The sequence below is a fragment of the Ursus arctos genome, unplaced genomic scaffold, assembly GCF_023065955.2.
Source record: "Ursus arctos isolate Adak ecotype North America unplaced genomic scaffold, UrsArc2.0 scaffold_34, whole genome shotgun sequence".
In the NCBI taxonomy this organism is placed as follows: domain Eukaryota; kingdom Metazoa; phylum Chordata; class Mammalia; order Carnivora; family Ursidae; genus Ursus; species Ursus arctos.
The window spans coordinates 18508184-18529103 of NW_026623030.1; the positions used below are offsets into that span (position 1 = coordinate 18508184).

The 20920-nt window shown below is 47.3% G+C and overlaps 1 long non-coding RNA gene across 1 annotated transcript; it reads right to left on the minus strand.

The window, feature by feature from the left end:
• Positions 1 to 2193: 2193 nt before the first annotated feature.
• Positions 2194 to 6984, minus strand: LOC130542478 (uncharacterized). Its single transcript, XR_008957051.1, has 2 exons — positions 6774 to 6984; positions 2194 to 4310 (listed from the first exon to the last, which is right to left on the minus strand). It is a non-coding gene; the product is annotated as an uncharacterized LOC130542478 (long non-coding RNA).
• Positions 6985 to 20920: the final 13936 nt, after the last annotated feature.

A 20920-nucleotide genomic window follows, 5' to 3' on the forward strand; every position in this document is an offset into this window, starting at 1 on the left:
GTTTTACCCTGAGACGGTGGCTTTTCCCCGTTGTAAAAATAGCTCGCAGTTACTGAGTGGTAATGATGTGCCACGACCTCTGCCAGACCTGGGGCAGACATCACCTCATGTAATTCTCCTGGCGGCTGTCGTCGAGGGGCACCATCACCACCCTCGGGCTCTGTGTGTGTGTGTGTGTGTGTGTGTCCGTGGTATGTTTGCGTGCATGTGTGGTGTGTATGTGTGGGTCCTCTCTCCACATTGCTTTCTCTCCTCTCTGTGTCTGAGTATCACATCTCCCTCTGCCTTCTCCATACACGTGATTATGTTCAGGGCCGGCCCAGATAATCCAGGATGATCTTCCCATCTCAAGATTTTTAACATAATCACATCTTCTGCCAAAGTAAGGTAATAGGCAGAGATTGCAGGAATTAGGAAGGAGATACGTCTCTTTGGAGGGCCGTCTTTCAGCATGCCACGAGAGGGTAGGCACCCTCTCCACCTTTCCCTCCCATGTCAAGCCTAAGAGCCAGCTCTCACATCTGCACTCTCAGAGGTGAGGAAGCAGGGGCTCAGAGAAGTTTACTATCTTGCCTCTATTTCTCATGCAGCTGCTAGGTGGGACAGGCTCTTTCCGCTACCCACCAAGAATGTTCGTGGAGAAATACAGGGCATGTTCTACCACCGTATGTGATTTCAGGGAGCTCTCTTAGTTTCTTGGATACTGCAGTGTTTTCATCTGCAAAATGAGAATCGTAATACACCCTTCCTGATCTAGGTCAGAAGAAATTAGACAATTTTTGTGAACATTCTTTGAAAAATACTATGTTATATAGATGCAAAGCGTTATTATTATCTGGAGCAGGTTCATAAAAAAGTCTTCATGTATGAGAAAAGAGATGACTTGGCTGAGCATCACGAAGGAAATGCCAAAATATTTATAGAAATCATCACCCTGGCTTGGAGTGCTGAGTCTTCACTTAAGATAGTGAATCAAGTTCTGATGTAGAGACATTTAAAAATCTTCCCTGTTTGAAGAATTATACCTGGAAGCCACTTCCCAAAGGAGGGAGGCAAGAGAGGCTGAATTATCTCAAGTTGAGAGGGGGAAGGAAGGTGAGCTTTACGCTTGACGACGCTTACCCTTCCCTCCACGCATCTGGGTGTGCATAACCGGGATGTTAGAATTTGATTGCAATCACACCATGTGCTGTTTTTGTCTGTTACGTTTCTGCAGTTTCTGTCACCAGGGTAATAGAGAAAGGATGATGGGAGAAGAGAATGGGCGGGTAGGGGCGGGGGAGGTTGCATAGGTAAGCAGTAAAATGACACCAGGAAGAGAAAAGTCAGGCACAATGAAGAATATTGAGTAAGAACCTAGATGTCTTTATCAAAATTGATTTTTGACCTTTCCAAAAGACCTCTACTCTGCATTCATGCTGTATTCATAATTCTAGATCCCACGGGGAAAACACATCCACTCAGAAGAGACCACATCCAGTGCCATGGCAGACATCGCTAATCAATCATAGCAACCCAGAGCTCCAGGCAGCCCCTCCCTGTCTGTGAACCCTATCTATCACCTCAGCTCTCAATGATAAGCCTAGGACACAAATTTTACTGTTTTCATTAACTTATTTCAGAAGACTTTCTGATCTGCTGTTTATACCCAATTTCAAGGGTACTCATTTGCTATTTTAGTAATTCCTGGTTTATTGGTGACCCAACAATACCAGCTACTGACCGCTCACCGTGTGCCAAGTACTCCACATTTAATCCTCATGAATGTTAAGTTTTCTAAGTAACTAAAGCTCATCTGAATAAGACACCATGAAAGGAAGGGTCTTGCGGTGTGCAGAGCGTTGGAAGGTACCACCGTGGTGACATGACACCAGTGTATATTGTTAGATGGGGAATGCAAAAGAAGTTATTTACCCTCAAAAAACTCATGGTGTGGCAAGACGAGCACACATGATCCAGTGAAGGACAAAAACCAAACCATGTGTGTGGGTGCATGGACAGAAAAGCAATATGACACTAAAGCAAATATGGCAAGATGTTAGCGGTTGTTGAATATGGGCGGAAGATACCAGGACTTCACTTTCAACTCTACTGTGTATTTGAACCTTTTTTACAATAAAAAGCTGGGGGGTGGAATAAAACACGATGAATGGATGTATTTGAAAAAAAATTATGAGCTCTTTGTCACTTCTGTTTTTATTTTTGAAATTTTTATTGAAACGTCACTCACGTAACATAAAAACGCCCCGTTTGAAAGTGTACATTTCATTGGTTTTTAGGATTTCTGCTATGTTTTGCAAACATTACCACCATCTAATTCCAGAGCATTTCTACCACCCCAAAAGTAGCCCCATACCTATTAGCAATTAGTCTCTATTTCCCCCTTCCCCAGTCCCTGGCAACCACTAAACCACTCATCTCCTTTCTGCCTCCATGGATTTGCCTATTCTGGACCTTTCATATAAATGGACTCATTTATATGAATGAAGTATATGGCCTTTGGCGTCTGGCTTCTTTCACCTGGCGTAATGTTTGCAAGGTCCATCCACATTGTAGCATGTGTCAGTACTTCTCACCTTTTTACAGTTGAATAATATTCCATTGTATGGGTTTGTCACGTTTTATTTACTCATTCACCCACTGATGGATGTTTGGGTTGTTTCTACTTTCTGTCTCTTATGAAAAATGCTACTAAGAGCATTCATGTCCGAGCTTTTGTGTGGACATATGTTTTAAGTTCTCTTGGATATATATGTAGGAATAAAATTGTTGGGTCATATGGTAACTCTATATTTAACCTTTTAAGGACCCAACAGACCATTTCCAAAGTGGCTGCATCATTTTACATTCCCACCAGCAGTGTATAAGGATTCCAGGTTCCCTACATCTTCACCAACCCTTGTCACTCTCCTTTACTTTAATAGCCATCCTAATGGGTATGAAGTGAAATCTCGTTGTGATTTTGACTCATGTTTCTGCCCCTTCTGTTTTTCATCTTTTTTTTTTAAGATTTTATTTATTAATTTGACAGAGAGAGACAGCCAGCGAGAGAGGGAACACAAGCAGGGGGAGTGGGAGAGGAAGAAGCAGGCTCCTAGCGGAGGAGCCTGATGTGGGGCTCGATCCCAGAACCCTGGGATCACTCCCTGAGCTGAAGGCAGACGCTTAATGACTGTGCCACCCAGGCGCCCCCCCTTCTGTTTTTCATCTTAATTCTGATGGCTGACCATCAGCTGAGATTCTGGACCTAGAAAAGCATGACTTACTAGTTCATGGTTCTTTAGGTTGGAGGACCAGCACGGTGGAGTTGGGTTCTCTGCTCTGGGTATCACCAGGCTGAAACTGAAGTGTCCTCTGCATTGTCATCTGGATGCTCTGGGGGAAATTCTGTTTCCAAGATCATTCTTGTTGGTGGTAGAATTCAGTGTCTTCAAGCGGCTAATAGAACCGAGGGGAGCACTCTCAGCTCCAAGAGGCTGCCCACATTCCTGGCCCCATGGCCCCCTCCATCTTCAAGCCAGCAGTGGCATATCGAGCCTCATTCTTTGAATTGCTGACTTTTTGTCTCCGTTGTGTGGACCCACCTTCATGGGCTCATGTGATTAGGTGAGGCCCACCTGGGTATTCTGTCTCTTCAGGTCAGCTGATTTGGGATCTTAATTCCTTCTGCAGAATCTTTTCTTAGCAGCACCTAGATTAGTGTTTGTGTACCTGGGAAAGGTGTGAGGACAGCAAGAGCTAGGAATCTCAGTGGGGTGGGGAACATCTTAGAATTCTCCTTCTTGTAAGGCTTTTGACATGAACACTAGAATACATCTTTTGCTGAGACAGATGCAAAGTGTTTTAATGCACCAGCCATGCACAAAGTTCCAACTTTATGGCTAACATTGGCCAACAACTGTTGAAAATATGACAGTATTCTGCAAATTCATTGACACTGTTCATACTGACTCTTGTCACTGATCATTGAATTGGTGGCTCCTGTTGGTTTCAGGAGCTCTTAGCCTGTGGACCAGGACCTTGCTGAACCTTGACAAAGTGATAAATTGTACTTTTATGTCCTCGTTTGATTCTGTGGCTCTTTTGAAAGGAATACCCTTCTGATGTGCCCAGTAAAATCCTCTTTGATGTGCCAAATATGGACAATTGAACTTTTAAGGAATTTGAAGCACAGAAAGTGAGCGTCTGCCCAGATTGACGCAAGCGTAGTCTTTTGTTTGTTCCTTATGGTGGATCTTAGATTTCAGTAATGCTCCTTACTCTTGGCAATGTCCTTTTCCTCCTCCGCGTAATCGTCTGGCTCTCATGTTCTGAAACAGGAATAAATTGCTCCTTGTTATATTAAGTAGAATAAACTAAAGTGAGCACATGTGAAAGCAGAAATGACTTTGAAAGAGAAAGCCAGTGGGAGCTGGTTCCCATCACAGAGGTCAAGTCAGAAGCGACTAAAAATTTCTCTCTCTTTCTTTCAATATTGTTGAAATGCAGTAGGCTTCAACTGGTCTAAAAACCAGTATTTCCAGTGTGTGTTATTGGGACACTAGTTTCATGAGGTGAATCATAACTGTTAAGTAGAAATGGGTTCTGTGGTCAATCAAATAGGTTTGCCATTAAGTGTATGAAAACGTCCTGGGGAGAGATGCAACGTGTTGTGATTTCCAAACCTGCAGGTTGAATTGAATGCTCATTTGGTTTAGGAAATATTTATGAGTTTTGAGCTTTATGAAATACACTTTGGGAAGATCTGTGTGGAACTAATTCTTTGACTTGGGAAAATATACATATATCTGGTGACATATTTTTTTTTTTAAGATTTATTTATTTGAGAGAGAGAGAACAAGGGGAGGGGCACAGGGAGAGGGAAAGAAATCCTCAAGCAGACTCCCCGCTGAGCATGGAACCCAATGTGGGGCTCGATCTCATGACTCTGAGATCATGACCTGAACCAAAACCAAGAGTTGACATTTAACCAACTGAACCACCCAGGTGCCCCTCTGGTGGCATATTTGTTGCTCAAATTCAGAAGTGGACACAACTCCATTTGGGTCACAAGTATAAGTACATGGGTCAGAGATGCACCTATTTTGGTCATAGAGATGGATAGTAATTTTTCTGCCTCCAGTAAATTTCCCGGTGGGATTATCTCCTAATCCCTTCATAGTCTATTAATACCATTCCCAATTTAGTCTTAGAAGTAGCCTCAGACACTTCAGCAACAACTGCATATCTAGTGACTGGAGAAGAGAAGGAAATTAATGCTTATTGATTATTCCCAGTGGGGATGTGTTCTCTGTGTGTTTTATCCTATTTAAACTTCATTGTAACCTTGCTGAAGCGAGTCTCAGTTATCTTCAGTTCGTAAATGAGGACACTGAAACTCAGAGAGGTTAAGCAGTTTGCCTAAGGCCACACAGCTTGTTAATAGCAGAGGGCATTTGGATCTAGGATCATAATCATCTGACTCCAAAGCCCCTCCTCTTCTCAGTACACCCCCTGCTTCTCTGCCCTTGCTGCTGATCTATTTTAATTTAGGCTATAAATGAATAGTTGACAGAAAGTTGGGTGTCGATCAAATACATCCAGGTGAGCTGTATGTTCTCTCTGATCAGCCTTGTGATTTCAGCCACACTTCATGTTCAACCGATGGCAGTTTTGGACACTTGAGTTCTCAGTTTCTCTGTTCGTTCTCTACTCTCTCTCAAGTGATGAACGATCTGGAAAACAAACATTACCATGCACCAGGGAAAGTGAACTCTGATTTCTGATTTTATTTCCCATCTTTCTATGCTTCATAAAGGGAAACATATCTTTTCATTTATTTGAACAGATGTGGGGAGATTTAGAGCCACACTGAATTAGGCTGAAATCATTTGACCTTTGGCAGCTGACTTCATTTTGAGTCCATTTCCTCAGTCTGTAAAATGGGAATGAGAATTCCCTCTCAGAGGCTAGTTGAGGATGAAATCAGGTTGTGAAATTGGGCATGAATTCAAAGCACTTACATAGGAGTGCTTAGTAATTGTGAACGTCTCTTCCTCCTTAATAATTGGAACTTGACATTGGTGATAAAGATGAAAAACAGGAAAGAGAAACACCAAGACACCTTTTAGGGGCTCTGAAGATAGATTCGAAGAAACAAGCACCTGTCCCCCCCTTCACTTACCGGTCTTGCTACTACTCCTTCATTTATGGCCAGTCAGTACCAATTCAGAGTGTACTCGAAAATTCGAGTAAACACGAACATACATTAATATTAACCAAAGAACAAATATTTGTGCAACTCCCTTGGCCGTCATGTTTACTTTCACTCTGAGAAACGTGGTTAGCAGAAGTGGTATCAAACAAACAAACAAAAAACCCTATTCCCGGCACCCAGGGAAAGTTACGTCCCCGCTTGCCACCCTGGGCCTTTAGCTACTCACTGTCCTAAATCGGGAAAGACAGTTGGTGTTTAAAAATGAGGTGTTCTTTCTTCAACATATGTCATTGGAAAATGCTCTTATCTTGCTATCTGCGGAGCAATCTGCGGAGCTATCCAGCACAGTGCCTCGCCCATGGTAGGATCATTTTGTTGAATTAATGAGTATTTACGGAAACATGCTGAACTCCCATCTCCCCATTTTTAACTCCCATCGAGATGAACAGGTTTTGTTTTGTGTCTGGAAATAGTTCGGCTCCTGGAAAATATTTTCCCAAGGAGCATGGTGGAAGATGAAATAGCCTGGATTTTGCTCAAAATAAAAGCTATGCCAATATTTGTTACCCAGACTCACCAGCTCTGACCTTCAGCTGTTTGAGCAGACTTTCTTGGCTTGCCAGATACATCAGCGGGGAGTCTCACTTCTGCCTGAAATCTTAAGTTGACTCTAGACCCTTACACACACACACACACACACACACACACACACACACACACACACACACAGAGTTGTCCCCTTCAGAACCATCAGCTGTCCAGTTCACTCATAGCTCCTTCTGTAGGGCAAATAAAGAGGGTTGAAGCAATCTGGAAAGCTCACTGCCTTTCCACCCTCTTAATTGATCCCATTGTGTACATACTTCATGACCCATTACACTCTGCCCCTCAAGGTTGCTCCAGAGTGTCTCCTAATCACTGACCAGGGCCGGCTTCACTCGGAGCATGCTGGAGCAGCAGGGCTTTCCAGTCTTGCACTCTCTTGCTTTTACGAGCCCTTCGGTATTCATCTTCTGGATTGTAGAGATTAACCCCATTTACAGCAAATTCCACCCAGAGCCCTGGCGAAGCCAGTCTGGCCACCGAACAGCACAGGCTCGGAGGGAGCACTTTGCATAAAGCCCGTTGAGAAGGTGACAGGCAGGCCTCCCTCTAATAACTCACAGTGGCAGATTGGAACAAACTGTTCTCAGTTCTTCATATTTGGAGGAGGCAGTGGGTTGGGCCGGGCGGAGAGGGGAGGTTGCTGGCGGTGCCGAAGCTCCCTTTCTGCTAACAGGGGATTTAAAACTCGTGTCTCGGGGCGCCTGGGTGGCTCAGTAGGTTGAGCGTCTGCCTTCAGCTCAGACCATGATCCTGGAATCCTGGGATCGAGCCCCGCATTGGGATCTCTGCTCAGTGGGGAGTCTGCTTCTCCCTCTGCCTGCTGCTCCCCCTGCTTCTTGCTCTCTCACTCTTTCTCTGTCAAATAAATGAATAAATAAAATCTTTTAAAAAAAATCATGTTTCAAGAAAATTGTTGCAAACAAGAGACCACAGGACCTTACACAGAAACATGCAAGGAGGATGTTGCTATCTCCCTTAGCTGCTTGGGTTAGGACGATGAGCAATTTTTAAAATTGGGGGGTCGGGGGGAGAGCGGTAGGATTTGAGAAATAGAGAATGCTCTCTGAGGTGGATTACAGGGGTCTCTCAAGCCTGGAACAGGGGCAGCTGTGGGCATATGCCCTCCTCCCTCCAGGCTGGACAGGAATCCAAATACCCAACCCCAGGGCTTCTGCCGCGTCCCTGGCATTTCCCTGTTGAACACAGTTCTAGTTCCTGTTTCACTTTTTTGGACTTACTTATATTATTCTTTCTACTCGTAGTAACTATGCATACACAAAACTTACTGTCTTAACCTGTTTAAGTGTACAGTTCAGAGACATCAAGTACATTCACAATGTCGTGACTCCATCACCACCACCCACCTCCAGAACCCTTTCCGTCTTGCGAAACTGAAACCCCTCACCCATTAAACACGAACCCCCATCTCTCCTCCTCCACCCGCTCCTGGTCACTAACCTCCGTTCTACTTTCCGTCTCTGTGATTTCGACTACTCTGCATACTGCCCAGGAGTGGGATCCTATAGTATTTGCCCTTTTGTGTTTGGCTCATTTCACTCAACATATCTTCAGGGTTCATCCATGTTGTAGCAGGTATCAGAATTCCCTTCCTTGTAATGGCCAAATAATATTCCACTGTATGTATGTCCTTCCTCTTGCTGTCCGTTCACCTGTCGATGGACACTTTGGTTGCTTCTACCTTAGGTGATTGTAAGTAATGCTGCTGTGAACATGGGTTAATCTAGATTTTTCATTAAAATTCTAGTGCTCATCTATTCCCTTTAGCTCCCCTGGTGAGCTCTTCCTCAAAGAATGATCTGGTGAACCCAACTCAGGTGTGCCAGGCTGGAGACTTGGAGGTTGGACATGAAGTTGCGAAGTCTCTTTGTCAGACTTTAAACATGAAACAAGTTCATCCTTCCCTTTATAGAAAGAGGCTTATGTTATGGTGACCATATGTCCCTATTTGACCAGGACGGTCTTGATTTACACCTGCCATCCCAGACTAATTATTAACACCACACCCTTTCACTCTTAGAAGGATCCTGGTTTGGACAAGAAATTATATGGGCACCTTGTTTATGGAGAAAGTTGTAGATGGGTGTCATCTGAGGAGATGAAGCTGGACAACAAGGTACATCCTGGAGAGCCTTTGGAGGATGATGTAGGATCCAAATGTGTAGCTTTGGGGTCTGTGGAGAAGCAAGGGATGAGTAGCAGAGGCAGGCACGAGTGTCCCCAGTGTGCTGAATTAACAGCTTTCTGTGTCGCCGGTCATTCTAAGACAGGGGTTTCCAGCCAGTGGAGCTTTTGTGCCCCAGGGGGCATATGGCAATGTCTGGGGACAGGTTTGGTTGTCACAGCTCTATTGGGGGGTATGCTCCTGGCATCTAGTGCGTAGAGACCAGGGACACTGCTAAACGTCCTACCTGCACAGGACAGCCCTCCTATGACAAAGAATTACCTGCCCTAAACATCAATAGTGCCGTGATTGAAAAACCTGGTTTAAGGGGTGCAAGGAAGAAGAGAGGAAGGAGAGGCGAGGGGAGGAGTGAGGGCGGAGAGAGAGAAACCACAGTAGATGCACACGACAGGTAGCCGCAGGCAGAACTGCAGTCCTGGAGTCAGGCAATGACCTTGACATTTCCTCTCTCCATTGGCCCTACTCCCCTCCCCAAACCACAAAGTCCCTTTCCCCCTCTGCTCAATGGGGCTAGCACCAGCCTCCTGTGCTGGACGTACTGACTGAGAGAGACTTCCTGAGTGATTCTGAGAAGTTGGACTGGTGCATAGGTCCTACCCTTCCCAGCCTGGCTAAGGGGTGGGAGGTAAGAGAGCAGGGAGGAAGTGTGGCCATGGCTCTAGGGCGGTTCCCAAGTGCGGTTTTGCCTAGCACTGGCATCTCTCGCACAGCACGTACTCCCAAGAGAGCCGCTGTGTTTCACATCATCAGTTGGTATTCCCAGAACACTCAAATGATGCACAGCTTTTTCAAGTCCTGTTTTCTGCATTTTAAGGCATTCTGGGTTAGTGACAGAATGCACAGAAGAGCTGTCCCCTGTCCCCTTGGGTCCTGTTTGTGATTCGATCTATTCTAATATGTGTGCACATCATAATACCAGATGACATCATTGTCTTGCTTGCAAGTGCTCACCTGTCTGGTCTGAGCTCAATTTGCAAATGCTCCCAACCAGCTCTCCATAAATATTCATTCACGATGAGGTCAGATGATGAATGCAGCAACGGATCATTAACACAAACCACAGCCTTCTCCCCTCCTGAAGAGATCCTGTGCCTGGCAGTAGGAACGAGGAAGGCACAGGATCACCTTTCAAGAGTTTAGAAGAAATCAGACTGAGTTTCAATGAAATCAGGATGGGAGATGAGGTGCAAGATGTTAATTACAGGGGAAAATACTGGTCCGATGAGGAATGTGCTGTTCCTTTAGGGCCTTGCTACTCTCGTGTACTCTATCATGGTAATTTCCTAAGTGCAGTGGGACTGCTGAAAAATCTTTGTGCCAATAAAAATATTTGCAAGCCGCTTTTTTTTTTTTAATTTGGTAAGCCCACCTAGAAGGCTGGCTTACATGCTGATAAACTGGAAAATCAAAAATGATCGCAGAATCCACCTTCCGACAGGGGAAGGGTACGACATAAACACTGAGACTTGTTTCCATCCATCCCTGGGTCCCACGCGAACAGCTTCTGTTGCTGGGGCTCACCGGCCCTGGCGCGGGTCTTCACATTCTGGGGAGGGGATGGGCTGGGCTCCCTCAGTTACAGACAAAATAGATGACTAGCTTGGTGCCAATTAACCTCCCTTTAATTGATAATTAATTTTAAAACCTATTTGCTCTCCCTGGAACAGCTGAGGCTTTAAAGAGCCCACTGTGAAAACAAATGGAGAATCAAGTCATCTCTCAGGAAATGAAGGGGGCTTCTCGGGCACTGGGAGAGACCAGGTCCCTTGGATGAGCCATTTTACTAAAGGGTTCTGAATATCCATGATGGTGACAGGTCAGTGTCCTAGGGTAGCCACGGCTGCCTCTTAGGTTTGCTGTCTCTTTACGTGGAGTAACCAAGTGTCCCCACCAGCCCTGGACTGACGGTTTCCTGGGACGTGGGATTTTCAGTGCTACAGAGAGGACGGCCACATGCCCTGCCTGGACCCTAACCCGCCTAGGTTCATTCTTAGCTTTCCCTGGCTCCTTTGGTCTGCAGGCATCTGCCTGAGACCCCCAGCTCTATTCAGCGATGCTCTGCGTGTCCCCCATCCCACCTGTCAGCTTCGGGGCACTGTAGAGCTCACCCAGTGACAAGACTGCCACACCGATGGCTGCCCAGTTTAGTTATGAAGCCCCTTCCTTTGGTTACTTGTTCAAAAATAGGTTTATTGTTATTTTTTTTTTCTGATTATAAAAGCAAGTGGAACATGCTCCCCAACAAAGAATACCAACAAACTCAGAAAATGCAGAAAATATATAAAGGGGATATAAATATCCAGAGGCCATAAATACAAAGAGCAAAGCAGAGATGGCTTTGAATCGCAGACCTTGTGGAAACCGCCGGCCGTATTTTTGGGCAGACGCTTTATTAATCTTCAAAACCGTGAAGTCGCAAGTCTTCTGGCCAATGTCCTCTTTCACTCGTTCCCTAGTCAGTGACCTGGAGAGAGCACAACTCTCCACCATATCGCCACATGATGGGTCTAGATGCTCAGAAGAGACCCAGACACGGAGAGTCCATTCAGAATGTAATCTGATGATGTTTTGGTATTTTCTACCATAGCTAAGGAAAAATGCACTTGAACTTGTTCAGCATTCAGTCCAAAAAGTGTTTGGGTGGTGGAGGGGGGAGTGGCGTTAAGAGAATCCTTAGCTGAGGGGCGTCTGGGTAGCGCGCAGTCGTTAAGCGTCTGCCTTCGGCTCAGGGCGTGATCCTGGCGTTCCGGATCGAGTCCCACATCGGGCTCCTCGACTGGGAGCCTGCTTCTTCCTCTCCCTCTCCCCTGCTGTGTTCCCTCTCTCACTGGCTGTCTCTCTGTCACATAAATAAATAAAATCTTAAAAAAAAAAAAAAGAGAATCCTAGCTGAATGCCCGCATTTGCCCGCGTTCAGAGTGTGACCCGAGGCGCCTCTGAGAGCTGTCCGTAGCAAAGTGTAGACCTACCGACCAGCCCAGTCCCTTCTGCAGGGCTTAAACTGGTGAGCTCAAACTTCTCTCCCCCTGGGGATCTCCAAGTTCCACAGGAGGTTCTATGATTCAGCACACAGTAAAAGATCCGTGACTCAGAGTTTGAAACCCCAATTCCCTTGTGAGACACGGATGTGCTAATATTTACCAGTATCTGCCAGGGGGATTGGTAAAATACCCAAGTGCTCCATGAGTGCAAATTCTCATTATGTACAGCGGCCCCAGCCAGCTTCTGCCCAGCTAAGTAATAGAGTCCTAGGACTCGAAGGAATCTCTGGAGATCACCCTGCTTCTGCAAATGCTGGACTTATATGGTACTTTCCACTCACTGCCTACATCCCTCCCTCCCTTTCTTTCCTTTCTTCCTCCCTCCCTCTCTCCCTCCCTCCCTCCCTCCCTCCCTCACTCACTCCCTCCACTTCCTTTCTTCCTCCCTCCTTCCCTCCCTCCCTTCCCTTCCTTCCTTCCTCCCTCCCTTTCTTCGAAGCAACTCTACTTGAAACCATGAATTCTCAAACTAGACTCTCTAGGTACAACTCCACTCTCTGATTGATTAGCCGTGTGCCCTTGGGCAAATTACTTAACCTTTATGTGCCCAATTTTCTCCTCTGTAAAATAGAGAGAATAGGGTGATATAGCATTTAAAACAGTTCTAGCACATACTTGCTGAATAAATACTAACCCTCAGTATAATTCATTCATTCAGCTAAGCCCTGCTGATTTATTACAGTGGGTCAGGCATTGTGCTAGATCTGGGGAAATGGGGAAACATGATCTCTGCCCTCAGAGAGTCTATGATCTAGCGAAGGAAATGGTCAATAAAGAATACCCAAGTAAACGGGTGAAGCGAGCACAGGCTGGGCTACAGCCTCTGGAGGAGATAGACAGTGTGGGAAGATGGAGCCTGATGAGGGGCCATGCTTTGGGCTGCAGGGTGGTCCAGGCAAGCCTTTCCAAAGAGGTGACACCAAAGCTGCAATCCAGGGGTCGGATGTGTGTAGGGCTGAAGGAAAACTTGCCTGGCAGAGGGAATAGCTGGGGCACAGTCCAGAGGTGGGGAAAAACATGTATTAGAGCCAAGCGTTGAGAGCTGAGCAGGGTCCCCACTTCACAGGGCCTCGTAGAGGAGGCAAGTGGTGCAATGTGACTTCAGTTTTTAAGGGATCCTTTGGGCCGCCGACGGGAGAGCAGACTGAAGAGGCTGTATTAGTCAGTTTTTGGGGTGAACAATATAATCTTCTCTGGCTAGTTTAGGCAGAAGAGGGATTTATTTATTCAAGATATGAAGTCACTTGCAAAGTTATTAGAGAGAATCAGACTTGGGATTTCGCTTCCAAAACAGTGCCTACAAAGGTACCTGGTGCCCAAACCCCTGAGCTGCTACTGAACAGAGGCCGGGAACACGGCTTCCTGCCACCGCTGCTGCCCCAGCGCCCGTGTCCCATCCTGGCTTGGCAACCTGTGGGCCACTGCTACTGCTCTTACGGCCGCAGGCACTCGGGAGTCTCTGCTGCCACCTGCTCCAATGAAAGCAGCAGACCTGGACTCTACAATGAAGGATGGAAATCCTTTATTCCAAGAAGGCAGCCAAGAGTATGTCGTGTTCCAGGACCGGGATCGCAGGGGAACCACCCGTGGAACTGGTTGGGAAGCCCTTCTAATCCCGCGGGCAGGAGCGGATGGAGTTTTGACTAGCGGTGCTGTGGAAAGGCAGAGGGAGCCACAGGTAGGCTTGAGGTGTGATGTGGGGGTAGAACCTGTGGCTAGGACTTGCCAGTGGCTGGGTATGCAGGGAGCGGAAGGCGAGACTCCAGATGACCACTGAGTTGTTGCCTTCCAGTCTGTAGATACTGCGACCCTATTTTTTCCTAAGAAAAAAAGAAGAGATTTCATCTAGCAACAGGATGGAATTTTGAAATTAAACAATTCCTGGGAAACTGAGGCTGTGTAGGCATTACCTACCCGTTCCCTAGCTACCAGTTACCCAGAAATTCCTCTGCATTAACTTTCTATAGAGATGTTAATTATTCCCATGTAATTCCCAGGGAATGAGTGACTAAACAGGAGCATTGCAGTTCCCTGTCTCCTATCACCCCTCTATCCTTCCCTCTAAACGGGCTATTTTGAGTTTCCGCTCCTCTCTGACACAAGTGATAACAGGCTGTGAAATGGCTGAGAGACAGAGGCTGAGGGAGGTGGCGGGAGAGGCCCCATCCTTCCCGGGCGCCTGCAGGAGGCAGGACTCCTGTGCTGCTCCTGGCCGGCCGTGGATCGAGGCCGTGGACCGAGCTCGTCATGGGGATCGTGAGTGCTTTTAGTGAGGGAGATGCTGAGCCATCAACCCAAGGGCTTCTGGGTCTGCCTTTGGTTCATGTAGAAACACAGTCCAAAAAATAACTCGATTCTATCGACCATGAGCCATCAAAGTCTGCTTTGCTGCCTTGGAAGTTGGAGTCAGGCAAGGATGGGAAACCAAGTTAGATGCAGAGAAAGGGCCAGAAACCCCCATTTTCTGTGGTTTATATCTGGATGACTTCTCCTCCCAGGGCGTCTACGTTCTTTAAAAAGACCAAAGGACCAGGCAGCATTTTTCCAGAGTAATACGGCCCCACGTTTGTTCTAGAAACATCTTTCTTGGGGCACCTGGGTGGCTCAGCCCATTGAGCCTCTACATTCAGCTCAGGTCATGATGCCAGGGCCCTGGGATGGAACCCCTCGTTGGGCTCCCTGCTCAGCGGAGAGTCTGCTTTTCCCTCTCCCTCTGTGCACTCGCTTGGTCTCTCTCTCAAATGAATAAATAAATAAATAAAATCTTAAAAAAAAAAAAAAAGAAACATCTTTCTTATCTCTCCTTAATTTACTCCATGGAGATCAGTGCATTTCACCACTGCCATTGGGGTGGGCCTCGCTTTGGTGTTGGCTTCTCACTGTTCCCACGCGTCTGTCATGGTTTCATCACCTGTCGCCTTAGCTGAGAGTTCCCTCCCCTGTATACGTTTCTGATGAAAGTGGCCACCAGAGAGGCCCCTTGGGGGCCTGGAGGGTGAAAGTGGTGCAGTTAGCCGTTTTGCAGCTCACGCTTGTCTGCTGCCTCACCTCGTTGGCTTGAGGCAGGGACCAGGCCTTGCAACTGCCCCATCCCCTCCTGGGTCCTCCTCCAGCGACATCCCCTCCTGGGCCAGGTGTATGTCTCAGCTCTGTGATGAAGGGCCCTGCTTCCTCGGGATACCCATACCGCTAATACCAGAGGCAACAAGCACAGCCATGAGTCTCAGACCATCCTCATGCTGTTCGAGTAGGTTCTTGACTTCCCCTACTTCACCTCTGTTTTGGTCTCTGTTTCCTGGGGCTGAGATAGAAATCCTTGGACTTTCCCACATACTAGGAATGTCTTTGTTATTTCACGTGCGGCTTGGATCATACTTGAGTTTATGCTAGGCAATGAGATGACTCAGGGTGGGGCCCTCTGAGCAGGATGGGGGGCTGGTCAACTAGAACGACCAACTACATGGTGAGCACATTGGAACTTTGAGCCAGCTTGACCTCTGCGGGCGGGTGTGAGGCTGAGGCTGAGTTGAATTACATGGCTGATGATTCAGTTGTTCACGCCTGTGCAATGAAATCCCAGTTAAAACTCTGCACTCCAAAGCCCGGTGGACCTTCCTCGCTGGGGGACACATCGATGTGCCAGGATTCACACTGCTGGCAGAACGCACTGAAGATGCCCTGATCCCACGGGGAGAGAGCATCAAGCTCCACGGTTGGGACCGTATGTATTTTTCCCTTTGTTCCCGATCTGTGTCCTTTGCAGTAAACTGTCATCATAGATACAGTACTTTCCTGAGCTTTATGGGTCATTCTAGTGAGTTACTGAATCTAAATGTGTTGTGGGAAGCCCCTCGGTTGTGTAGCCAGTTGGTCAGACACACAGGTGGCCTGGGGACCCCACTTGTGGCTGGCGTCTGAAGTGTGTGTGGAGGGTGGCAATCTTATTGGGGACTGTGCCTTTAAACCTGCTGGGCCGGACACTAACTCCAGGTGGCTGGTGTCAGAACTGAATCACAGTACAGCAGTTGATATCAGATTAACATCCTTCTTAGCTTTCCTAACGCCTGCCCTGAGGACTTCAAGCTCCAGCATCAGAGACAGCGGCTGCTAACCAGCTCCCACAATCCTGTAAGGTCAGATTTCCACACAGGAGTGTATGGATGGGTGCAGGTAGTCTTGGTGGCCCCGCCTCTCCGATAGATCTCTGACGGATACCCATGCCACATCCACTGGCACCCACGTGCCTTCTCTCCCCGGGGCATTCTTCACTCTCCCCCCAAACCCTCCGATCATTTATTACGTACCTGCCATCTCCCAGTTACCTGGGTGTCGCAGAGGGAAGGACGCCACTCAGTCGCACAAGCACCGGACGGATAAATATCGCAGTGGTACTGCAGGGCAAGGACAGAGCCCGGGCAAATCTGGGCCGGCTTGAGGGAATCCAGCATGTCTCTGGCTTTGGAAGCATACAAGAGATTCCTATGGACTAGAAATTGGGTGAGGTCTTAGTGGGAACCTTTCCTTCCCGAGAATTTTTCTGACACTCGCTGTCCAATGTATCCACCCCTGGGCTTGTGTGTGCTTTTCCTCCTGGTTTGACTTCCCCTTGCCTTTAGGGATCTTTCTCGGCTGCACTGCTATACGGATCATAGCAGCTGCCGTATGTATAGGAGCGGCTCTGTGCCAGGGGCTTGCCGTGCATTACCTCTAATGCTTGCAGACCACACGCTGGTATTAGTGTTATTTTTTTTTAATCAAGATAAGTGTCCTCTTAATCCCCATCACCTATTTCACCCATCTCCCTACCCATCTCCCCTGGTAACCATCTGTTTGTTCTCTATGGTTAAGAGTCCGGTTTTTGGTTGGTCTCCACATGTTGGCATTAGCTCCACTTTACAGGTTTATAAAGCCACACACGCTTTGGGCACAGGACCATACAAATGAGTGTCAGTGGCAGAGTGGGGATCTGAACTCAGACCTCTCTGGCTCTAAGGCCCATCCTATACCCTCACTTCTCCTGTAAGCTCCTTCTACACAGGGGAGACACCTCTGCGTCCCTGGCACATGGCGCCCGGTCTGGCCAGAACCGCTGTCTCTTACATTTGTTGACTTCACTCCTGCCCCACCATCCTCACCTCCTTCTCTGGCCCCTTTTTGCTCGGGGGATAGGGAGGCAGAGGGGAGAAAGGTTTCCCTTGCTTGCCCCCACCATGGGCAGATCCCCGGGTATTTCTAGCAGCCTGGGAAGACTTGGGGTAAAACGGGCTCAGGTTTTGAACTTGCCTTGTCAGCCCTGCCTCCTGAATCCCCCTGGCAAAAGGTTTACGGTCGACTCTCAGCAGCTTTGCTGATGCAGCCGGTAATGTTTATAACCACAATCAAGCACTCCGAGAGCTGCAGCACTGATTTCTCGCCCATCTCTACCCTGTAACAGAAGATTTTTCAATCGAGTAGGTTCGTCTCATGCACAACATTAGTTTTAAAATAGCTCTAGCCCGGCTCTGAGGATTGCACAGGGATTTGTACTTGAAGTCATGGAAATACATTTATTTTACCTTCCTCTTACTCCCTCTTTGAGGGATTTTAATACATCATGCAGGAGTATTTCTCACATGTCAGGAAAAAGACCGGCTCTGCGGTGAAGACAAAGAACTGTGTGTATCGTATTTGTTGACAGAGAAGAGCTCCGTTTGGGCTCACCCCGTGGGCTTCTCAGGGTCCCCTCATTAGGAAGTTCCGTGGTGCTTGACCCTGGGGGCATCAGCTGGAAGTCTCCTGCAGCAGCCGTGGCGATCTGCCTGTAATTTCAATGCTGGATGTGGGGTCGGCCGAGGGAAGGTGCATGGGAGCATCACCCGGCCAGTTTCTGTGTGGCAGGGAAGATGAGGCGTGCCTCGGTTTGCCTCGGGCCCTACAGACAGCATGGAAACGCACCGCCTGAGCCTGTATATCGGCAGGCCCGCCGACCTGCAGATACCACTGAATAAGCCCAGGCAGAGTCTTCGTGCACCTGTTCTGTAGCCTGACGTCCGGGGAGAGCAATTGCTGGCCAGAGGGCTGTATTCCTTTCCTGTGGCTGCTTAGCCACTAGCTAAGTGGCTTAAGGCAACACAACCGTACTCACTCACCGTTCCGGAGGGCAGCAATCCAAAATCGATTCCACTGGGCTAAAATCAAGGTGTCGGCAGGTCAGGTTCCTTCTGCGGGCTCTGGAAGAATCTGTTTCCTTGCCCTTTTTCAGCTTCCAGTGGCCACTTGTATTCCTTGGCTTGCGGCCCCTTGCTCCACTTTCAACGGATGTCGCTCTGGTCTCTGCTCTGTCAGAACGTTGTCTCCTCGGGTCTGATCTCCCACCTCCCTCTCGTGAGGACCCCTGTGATTACTTCAGAGCCTCCCGGATAGCCTGGAATAACTTCCTCACGTCAGGATTCATAGCTTAATCGCATCTGTCCTTTTTGCCACATAAGGTCACATTCTGACACGCCAGGGATTAGGATGTGGACCCCGTTATGCAGCCTACCTCACAGCATAAATTGCCCTCCACAAGGTTCGTAACAGTTGACCTCACCAGCACCAGTATAAGGGCATCCCCATTCCCGATACCTTACCAATGCAGCTTTGTCAGAAGGATCCTGGCAAATTTGATGATACAAAAAATCACACCCAGTGTGGTTTGAATTTGTGTGCTGCTTATGAGCGAGATAGAGAATATGTTTATATGTTCAAGAGCCATCTGTATTTCATTTTTGGTATACTGTATTGTCACATACTTTGCCTGCTTTTTGGGGGGTATATGGGGAGGTGTTGGCCTTTTCGGCTCTTTGGGTTGAATTACGGACAAAGAGGAGGAAGCCCAGAGACCTTAAGTAGTTTGCTCACGACTATGGGCAGGTGGACGGCAGGACCAGGACTGAAACAAACCACACGTTAGGGGTAACCAGCAAACCGCTTATATTGGGCTGCACTTTTACTATTTTCAAGAACTTTTGCTTTTGTTATTTCATTTTTACCTTCCTAGGTATCCCTATCCCATTTTACACAGGGGGAAACTGAGGCTCAGGGAGACTTAGGAGCCTGGCTACAGTCATATGACTGATGAGTGCAAACCTTCGTCCCTATGCCATCAGCCATTGGTGGGTTAAGTCTTTCATACAACACCTTAAAATCTTTTGCACCTTATCTGTGCACCACTATACAATTATTTACTATAATTTTTAAATTGACTCTCCCTCCTTCACCCCATTCTAATTAGCCACAGTTATAAAATTACAAGTTTGATGCATCTCTTCTATTTATTCCTGATTCCACACATTGAAAAATTTTTGTGTACGCACTCAAATTCTCTCCTTGTTTCCCTTAAGTAGTATAAGTAACTGCACATTTTGGACACACTGCATTAAGTTTGTAAGACCTAATGGGAAATGACAGGCCCTCATGATAGCTGCCCTTTATTAAGCACCTGCTAAATGCCAGATACTTCATTTAGTCCTTGTAACAACCTTAAGAGACTAGGTTTTCCCATTTATGGAACAGGACATGGAGGCTCAGAGAGTTTGGTTGACTTAGCCAAGGTCACACAGCAAATCCAGTGGCAGACTGGGATTTGAGCTCAGGTCTTTCTGGCTCAGAAGCTCATGCATTTACCCCAGACCTGCATTGCCCCAGGTCTTCCCAAGCTTGGGCACTCATTTGCTGTTTGGAAAATCAGGCACCAGTGGGTGATTGCTGGTCAGGAAGTGGGCGCTCCATCAGGTGGGCAAATACTGTGAACCCATTTACGAGCCAGGAGTGCAGAGAAGTTCATGATTCCCTAAAGTCACCCAGTAAGTAAGCCAGCTGCATAGCCAAGAATAATAGAATAATATTATTTCAGGAGACTCGAGCTCAGTGAACCTAAGAGCTTCCCAGGGCCCTGTGGTACTCTAGCCGTTGGAAGGTGTTTCCCAGGCTGTGACCCTACAAAGGTGACGCTTCCCCCTGGCAGAGGTCTGGGTGCACCACTTAGGCATGGGAGTTATTCAGACTGTCAGTGTGAGCTCAGACTACCTCGAGCATTTTCTCTCCATTATTCTATTCAGATCATAGCTTGATTATTTTTTTCCATCAAGGGTACGGCACTGCGTATTTTGTCTTGGTAAAAATAGTACAGATTTTGCCTAATGGAACACTTCCAGGGTTACTGGGAAGAGGAATGGATTAGCATTCAAAAGGCACTTTTGAATCCCAGACAGGCTGAAGTGGAGGGCAAGTCTATTGTTATTCACCTAACAATAGTAATTGATTGGAGGTGGGGGGGGGTTCCTTGATAACCTTTGGATTTTGCTATGAAAAACCAACTCGTGAAACAAAAGGTTGCTATTTCCCAAAGACATAAAGACAATTCATTCCCTCTGACCTCCACTCCAGCCGTTCTCCCCGTAATCTCCGCCCGCCATTCCCGCCGCCAATGTGACCTCCACGACCGGCGTAGATTCCTTCGGCCTCCCCTGTAGACTGCAGACTGTCAGAATGATGCTGTAGGACACAGCTGGTTCAGTTTGAAACTTGGGAGAGCTAAAAACTCCTGTCCGCACAAAAGCCTGCTCATGAATGTTGACAGCAGCTTCATTCATAACTGTCAAAGCTTGGAAGCAACCGAGCTGCCCTTCAGTAGGAGAATGGGTAAATAAACCGTGTTCCGTCCACACACTGGAATAGTACTCAGCCCTCAAAGGAAATGAGCTATTAAGCCATGAAAAGACATGGAAAAAGCCTGAATGCATAGGACTAAGTTAAAGAGGCCAATCTGAAAAGGCTCTGTGCTGCAGGATTCCAACTACAGGGCATCCTGGAAAAAAACAAAACTATGCAGAGAGTGAACAGCAGATGAGGGGT